A 7,285-nucleotide genomic window follows, 5' to 3' on the forward strand; every position below is an offset into this window, starting at 1 on the left:
ATCATCATCATCGTTTAACGTCCGCTTTCCATGCTAGCATGGGTTGGACGATTTGACTGAGGACTGGTGAAACCGGATGGCAACACCAGGCTCCAGTCTGATTATATATATATATATATATATATATACATACAACAGGCTTCTATATATATATATATACAACGGGTTTCTTTCAGTTTCCGTCTACCAAATCCACTCACAAGGCTTTGGTTGGCCTGAGGCTATAGTAGAAGACACTTGCCCAAGGTGCCACATGGTGGGACTGAACTCAGAACCATGTGGTTGGGAAGCAAGCTTCTTACCACATAGCGACTCCTAGCTGTCTAATTATTGCTGTCTTAATTCTTTTTACCTTACTACCATCTGATAGTGACTAACTTTGAAAACTTCCAGTTGTTCCTTGGAGTACTGCCCTTCCTTACACTTCTTTAGTTGATGGAAGAGGCTGTACTTCTTTCTGAGAGCCCCTCTAAATCCATCATCTAGATAGAAGCAAATATGAAAGAACATTTACTGACCAAAGACAAAAAAGGAAATAAAAATTTTGTTACACAGTATAATTAAATAAAACAGCTAATCTTTTCCCAGATTCTTTTATGTATCCTTATCCAATTCTGTGGATTTTTGTTTCAGTTTCCATAATATTCTTTTCTACTCTAAGAAATTTTTTGTTGGGGAAGGGGTCCAGTTGATTAGATTGACCCCAGTACGCAAATGGTACTTAATTTATTGACCCCGAAAGGATGAAAAGTAAAACTGACCTTGGCAGAATTTGAACTCAGAATGTAAAGACAGATGAAATCCTACTAAGCATTTCACCTGCTCACTGCCTTCAGTATCCATAATATTAGCTTAAAGTAAAATGCTTAATTAACCTAAGTATGTTTCTACCAGTAGAATGGTAATCAGGAGATATATTCTGGGATTCTCGGCATCATGACACATGCAAAGTTGATCCTGGTATATTTTTCATTTGTATTCAGTGATAAAACTAAATACTTCCAAATATTCAGATATGTTATTCTGCCTTGGCAATCTTCAACATTTACAGTTTCAGAATATTGCAGAAAGACCTCCTGTAAGCATATACATGACATTATTTAGAAAAACAAACTTAAACAGAAGCTATCAAGTTCTAGCATGTTTAAGCAAGTTTTTCTTTGTAATAGTGACTAAAACAATGGCTTTGTCTACAATGAACATAGGGGGGTAAAAAACCCCAATAATGATTTTTTTTTTCATCTGATAGGTGTTTAATTCATTTTATAGAGAATAGTACTTACTTAATTATTTACTAGTTCTTATTTTATCAATCCTGAAAGCATAAAAGACAAATAATACTAAATTTGGTGTGTGTCCACTCCTATTCCTTTATATAATCAGAAGAATTATTTTACTCAATATTTACTAAAAAATTAATGAAAGGAAACAAATAAAATTTTTGTTACATAAATGTGACCAGTATCAGCATGTATTTTGCAGTACTAGCTATTATGGTCACCAGGTTTAAAAGAAATTATTTCTATGAACTAATAAATCTGTGTTGAAGCATATTTGTATTGTTTGTAAATTGTTAGTAATTACGGTTTCGTATAATCAATAGAGCAGACATGGCTGCATGATAAGAAGTTTCTCCAAAGCACAAGGTTTTGAGTTCAGTCTCATTGTGTGGCACCCTGGGCAAGTGTCTTCTGCTATAGCTCTGGGCCAACAACAGCTTGTGAGTGGATATACTTGACAGAAACTAAAAGAATCCTGTCATATTCATACACACACACACACACACACATACATACATACATACATTTTTTGGTGGCTGGCTATATAGTGGAAGTGTGCAAAATATCAGCCTCAGAAGTATTTGAATTCATAACAGGAGAGCCATAAATTAACCGTATTTGAAGGCATATAAGATGTATTTTTTCCCCAAAAATGTCTGAAAAAATTCACCTTGGGTCTTATATGTGAAGTTGGGTCTTCTATTAGTTAATTTTGTCCCTGATACCCATGTTTTCCTGAATATGTGCAGCTGAGATTGAGGTCTGTCTAATATACCTGTACATCGTTTATGCCATCAAATATGGTAATTAGCCATATTTTGCAGATGCTGGTACTGCATACAAAGTATTTGTGTTGGTGCCATGTAAAAAGCTTCTGTGCTGGTTTCATATAAAAAATTTACATGTTGGTGTCACACAAAAAACACTGTGCTGGTGCCATATTAAAAGCAGCCATGCTGGTTCCATGTTAAAAGCACTCATGTTGATGCCACATATAAAACATTGGTGCTGGTGCCACATAAAAATCTCCCAGTACAAACTGTAAAGTAGTTGGTATAAGAAAGGACATCCAGCCATAGAAACCAAGCCATAACAGACAATTGGAGCCTGGTGCAACTCTCTGGCTTGTCAGCTTCTGTCAAACTGTCCAACCCATGCCAGCATGGAAAATGGAAAATGGATGTTAAATGATGGTGATGATGATGATGATGATGATCATCATCATCATCATCATCATCGTTTAACGTCCGCTTTTGACTGAGGACTGGTGAAACCAGATGGCTACACCAGGCTCCAATTTGATTTGGCAGAGTTTCTACAGCTGGATGCCCTTCCTAACGCCAACCACTCCAAGAGTGTAGTGGGTGCTTTTACATGCCACCAGCATGAAGGCCAGTCAGGCGGTACTGGCAACGGCCACGCTCAAAATGGTGTATTTTATGTGCCACTCGCACAAGAGCCAATCCAGGGGCACTGGCAACGATCTCGCTCGAAAATCCTTACACATGTCATGGGCACAATGATGATGATGATAATGATGATGATGATGATGATCCAAATTACAGATCCACTGCTGCTTCTCCTCTCTTTCTCTAGACAGATGGTATGGTAGAAAAGAAACGGGCAGGAAGCAATAGACCAGGGTGGAGAGGAATCCTGTAGGAGACAGAGATAGGCCGGAGGGGAAAATGGGAGAGGTGAGATGGGGTGTTGAGGAGGCAGAGAAGCTGGGGTGGGGATTGCAGTAAAAGAAAATCAGGAAAATGGTAAGGGAGCTGTGGGTGAGTGCAGGGAGAACAATGAGGGAAAGAGTGGCTGGAGAGTACCATGGAGATAGGGGTATCAGGGAAGAGCAGAGTGTGAATGCAACAAAAACATCCCAGATGAGGAGGTAGTAAAGAGAGAATGGTAAGAGAGACGGATAGGGATATAATGGGTGGGTGCAGCAAGAAAAGGGACTAAAAGAAAGGCTGCAGGGTACCTGAGAAGTATAAGAGCAAGTAGTGCTAGCAGTGATTTGCTTTTGAGTCTAATAATACACACTCAGAAACAAGGACTTAAAGTGGAAATCATATTTTATGTAGATATACTTTAAAGTTTGTATGTTATTTTTGAGTAATATTTGTTAGAGCAGTAGCTTTAACACTATAGCACATTCCATGACAACTACTCTCTGCCACAGTTAATTAGTTACCTTAATCTCACAAATCTAAGGGTATCTACAAAGATAATGGCCATCATCTCACCCCCAGGAACTAAATAATATCATAAAAATTAAGCCTAAAACTATTCAGGGTTATATATTTGGATATGGTATTTACTAAATCAGGGCACAGAGCCCTGATTTATTTTTTTAAAAAAAGAAGAAAAACTGGGTTTGTCAACATACCTGCCTAGAAAAAAGAAAAGTACTGAAAGCTCAAAACCAACAAGAACTAGGAGAGGAGGAAAGCCTTCCTTCAAGGAAACCTGGAGCAACAAAATCTGAAAGGAAGGCTTATATAGTAATGGATAGATAAATTGAAGAAGCAGGTTAATAAAGTCAAGTGCAGGGTTAATAAGATTAAGTAATGAAGTCGATAAGGTTAAGTACTGGAGTTGATTATATATTGATCACGATCCCTGCTCCCAATTTGTGGCCTTTGAGCAATATAAAGTAGAAATAAATTCCTGATGAGCCAAATGCATTTGAATGTGTAACCTGTATGCTTGTTTGATTATTAGTTGTAGCATTTTCACTCCAGTCACACTGTCACAACAGTTGAAGAAGACATTAATCCTTATTATGAATAGGCCAGTGGATTAATAGAGTTGGTAAAACAGTGGACAAAATGCTTTATACTATTTAGTTACAACTTTATATGTTCTGAATTCAAGTCCTGTAAAGGTCAACTTTGAACTTTATCCCTACAAAGTTGATCAAATAAGTACCAGTCAAGTGCTGGAGTATGCAATATATGTATAACAGTTAAGTTCTGTGGTCAGTTGAGTTGACAATACTCTTCCCCATAATGTGTAGTTCTTGTGTCTATCTTTGAAATCATTATCTTTCGTGTTAAGTGTAGTAAGACAACAGAAGGCTTTAATAGTATTTTATTTCATCTGTCTACATTTCGGGTTTAAGTCCCATTGGGGTCTCAACATTATTTCATCTGCCTGGGTGTTCATCTATCAAGTACAAAGCATATACTGTGATTTATTTAATCAATCATACTTTGAGTCTCAATGACTTCTGCTTTGCCTGTTGGCAAAAAAAATCTTCATGATCAACAATGTTTAATGTAGATACCGGAGGCACAATGACCCAGTGGTTAGGGCAGTGGACTTGCAGTCGCAGGATCGCAGTTTCGATTCCCAGACCGGGCAATGTGAGTGTTTATTGAATGAAAACACCTAAAGCTCCACGAGGCTCCGGCAGGGGATGGTGGCGAACCCTGCTGTACTCTTTCACCATAACTTTCTCTCACTCTTACTTCCTGTTTCTGTTGTGCTTGTAATTCAAAGGGTCAGCCTTGTCACACTGTGTCATGCTGAATATCCCCGAGAACTACGTTAAGGGCACACATGTCTGTGGAGTGCTCAGCCACTTGCACGTTAATTTCATGAGCAGGCTGTTCCATTGATCAGATCAACTGGAACCCTCGACGTCGTAAGCGACGGAGTGCCAACAGCAATGTAGATACCAGAACATTGGAATTAACACTTAACAGTTTCTTACCAACGAAATCCACCTTAGGGTTTAAAAAACTCAAGGTGGTTTTTATTGATAAAAAAAGAAGTTGTGTTACAAAGAGTGCTGAGTTCCAATGTTTTGAGTAAAGGCCTTCTTTGAAGTATTGAAACTTTCTTCACTTTTTTTTCTGATCTTTAGAATTTCTGGTTTTACTTCTCTTACTTCTGAATTTAATTGACTCCTCCCTGAGATCACTAAAATAATATTAATTAGATTTTGAGAACTTGGCCTTGTGACTTGGAAAAAAATCCTTATAAAGACAGCAGGATTTAAGGTTTGGTGAAAATGTTACAGCATTCTACCTATGCTATTTTGATGTATAGATGTACTGAGATTAAATTTACCCCCACAAATTGACTTTCTTCCATCCTATTTGACTGTCACATATATATTTCAGTTTGAAATAAATACTCACAGATCAGCTGATATTGCAGGGAAATTTTTTTATTTGAACTCCATCAGATATTACCTAAAAACTTATAGCTTACCACCACTGCTGGTCCCATGTCATAGTTTCACCATTACTGATCAAGGGTTAATGGTAAAATACATTCTAACAGTATACTTAGATTTGATGAATTGATACATTTACACACACTTCTTTAAAAATATATTTATTTTTCTTGGTGAAAAGAAATAATTTACATAACCATTTAATCAATGAGGCACTAAAGTTTGTGGGACTGAAAATCAGAGCATTTACAGGTGAACCCAATTCTTAACAGAAATAGAAAATCAGGAAGTTGTTTGTGCCTCATAAATAGGGGTCTATGGAGAAAAGCATATGTTGAACATCATTTATTTTTTAACAGATTAAAGAAGTGGAAGAACTGAAATAAAAAAAAAAAAGAGCTACGAATATTTTATTTAGGCAAATATAAAATAGGATTAATTTCCCTTTCACTTTTGCAGGATATTATTCATCAATAATTTTGAAGATTTTATTAACCTATGATGGATATGAAGAATTCTTGCCGCTATAAGTGATCACGTCTGAAAGAAATAGCCAAACTATATACTATAAGTGATCACGTCCAAAAGAAATAGCCAAACATTCTTTAATATTCTTTCTTGTTCTTTTATCTATAATTGAACATGACACGTCAAAGATTCTTCAGATTAAAAACAATAACTCGTATCTCCATCATTAAAACTTTTCATATTGTTTATTATGCATTGTTCGGAAAATGACATTGTCTTTTAAACCACTTTAATTTTTCAAAGAGAAATATTTTTCATGATAAATAATTGTTTCGAAAGCCAGCAAAAATCTGCAAACTTTTAACTATGGAATGGCCGGCTGTTACTGAGACTTTCCTGCCTCCCTCCGCTTGCTTTATACTATGCAAGGTTATAATTTACATCAAGTAAAGAATAATACATACAAATTCTAAATAACACTTTGATGCAAATAACAGTTTTTCTTTTCAAGATGCTTTAATAATGCATATTCTTTTAAAGAAATAGAGCAGTTAGTATTTTAATGACACCTTATTGTATATCCGCATAGTGGAAACAATCCGCCATGTTTCCGTACATTGGTATCACAGTTCTGTTGTTGTTTGCTTGACGAGATAACCTCGTGTATTTTACTGACGATAATTAGTGCCATTTTTTTTTCTTTTTTTTATCTCCAACTTCTTCAACATATCGGATATTCAAAAAAAAAAAAAACCAGCGTATTGGGTGTTTATTTCATATGGAGGTAAGTAATGTAATAATAGTCTATCACTGTTTACTGAAGCGCAACGTCGTGGGTGTGTGAGTCTGAATCAGTTTCACCTCACCACACAACACGGCCACCACAACTCTTTCATTCATACTCGCACACAAAAGATTTAAGACCGGTTCCTTTTATTATTCACACGATATAACAATTCACAAAACAACATATCAACGGCATAATCTTTTCTTAGCAGTTTGTTTTTGTTCTTATACAACCGTTTCGATAATATACCGGTTTAAGTTTCGACAACAAACCTCCCACAACATACTTAACAAGGACGGATTTGATGTTATCTTATTTATCTTTCTCTGTTAATATATTATACGCGATACATAACATACATACGGAATACTGTGTGTGTGTGTATATATATATATATATATATATATATAATATATATGTATGTATGTATCTTTAGGAGGATATCGTCATTAATAATTGGCAGACTTAATGAATACGGATAAAATCAGATTATTTCTGGATTATCTTATTCTTTCATAGATTATAATTTACATTGAGCACGGTGCATGTTATACATATATATAT

General features: G+C 35.8%; 1 protein-coding gene across 2 annotated transcripts in view; it reads left to right on the plus strand.

Moving 5' to 3' along the window:
• The first annotated feature begins 5,973 nt into the window (after positions 1-5,973).
• Positions 5,974-7,285, plus strand: part of LOC106876994 (rho family-interacting cell polarization regulator 2) — a 195,091-nt gene continuing 193,779 nt past the window's right edge. For both annotated transcript variants that reach the window (XM_052971867.1, XM_052971869.1), the window contains exon 1: positions 5,974-6,718. The gene's annotated coding sequence lies outside the window, so the exon portion shown is untranslated. The remainder of the gene's footprint in view (positions 6,719-7,285) is intronic.

This window comes from Octopus bimaculoides, chromosome 11 (assembly GCF_001194135.2).
Source record: "Octopus bimaculoides isolate UCB-OBI-ISO-001 chromosome 11, ASM119413v2, whole genome shotgun sequence".
NCBI classification, from domain to species: Eukaryota; Metazoa; Mollusca; class Cephalopoda; order Octopoda; family Octopodidae; genus Octopus; species Octopus bimaculoides.